The 777-nt window shown below is 45.3% G+C and overlaps 2 protein-coding genes and 1 long non-coding RNA gene across 3 annotated transcripts in view; all 3 read left to right on the forward strand.

Annotated features, from left to right (window-relative positions):
- LOC113215832 (cytochrome P450 6a22) overlaps positions 1-777 on the forward strand; it is a 15065-nt gene that overhangs the window by 12895 nt on the left and 1393 nt on the right. The gene's annotated exons all lie outside the window — the stretch shown is intronic.
- Positions 1-777, forward strand: part of LOC113215248 (probable cytochrome P450 6a14) — an 18963-nt gene that overhangs the window by 2245 nt on the left and 15941 nt on the right. The gene's annotated exons all lie outside the window — the stretch shown is intronic.
- Positions 249-777, forward strand: part of LOC127751037 (uncharacterized) — a 10581-nt gene continuing 10052 nt past the window's right edge. Inside the window, exon 1 of the long non-coding RNA XR_008011947.1 lies at positions 249-744. This is a non-coding gene — a long non-coding RNA (uncharacterized LOC127751037). The remainder of the gene's footprint in view (positions 745-777) is intronic.

Here is a 777-nt window from a genome sequence, read left to right on the forward strand (position 1 = left end):
ATATCTAGCGGGCTTATGCAAACGACGTCGTGTCTGTCTGTCTGTTCCACTAAAACGACATGTTTTAGCGACTTCAAATTTTCAGGGTATCTTAAGGTTTACTCCTAGAAAACGAAACGGCAAATCCCAGCAACCACCTCTAAGGGGCTGAAAGGGGGTATCAAAGAAAATGAAGCAGGTCAAAAAAGTCAGAAAAAAAAATTTTTTTTATGATCTCCTAAGGGGTAACTCGTCACAGTTGAACCCTTTGGACTAATATTTCGTCCGTTTTGCTCTATCTCAAACCGTTTAGGCGCGAGAAGGTCTTTCTTGACGAAAATAAGCTAAAAATTGCCATAGTGAACAAGAGGTTGTAGAAAAAGGCCTAAAAACCGCAAAATAGGAAAGAAACTCTCCCCCCACCCCCAAAAAAACGTTTTCTAAGCAGAAGGGTGGGTTGTAGTCGCGGTGCTTCACCGTTACATCCCTTTCTCATGTCAACGGAGCAAACTCAAAGAAAAGGGTTTAAGCGGGCCGAAGGCCCGCTACATCATTCGATCATGTTCTTCAGCAAATCGCGTGACAGAAATGGTCGGGCCGAAGGCCCAACTATCGCCACCGGCAGGCCAAGCAGGCTCGGCCCCTGTCGAACGGAGTTGCCAGCGGAGCAAAGCGGAGCTGGCAATTTCGTTTGGCGGAAAGGCGGGCCTGCTTGTTGAAGTAAAATATGCATAGCACAGAGGACAAAATGGTAAAATTTACAAGGTATTTTCTTGGCACTATATCCATCATTACAAT

Source organism: Frankliniella occidentalis, unplaced genomic scaffold (genome assembly GCF_000697945.3).
Source record: "Frankliniella occidentalis isolate FOCC.00 unplaced genomic scaffold, Focc_3.1 Scaffold316, whole genome shotgun sequence".
In the NCBI taxonomy this organism is placed as follows: Eukaryota; Metazoa; Arthropoda; class Insecta; order Thysanoptera; family Thripidae; genus Frankliniella; species Frankliniella occidentalis.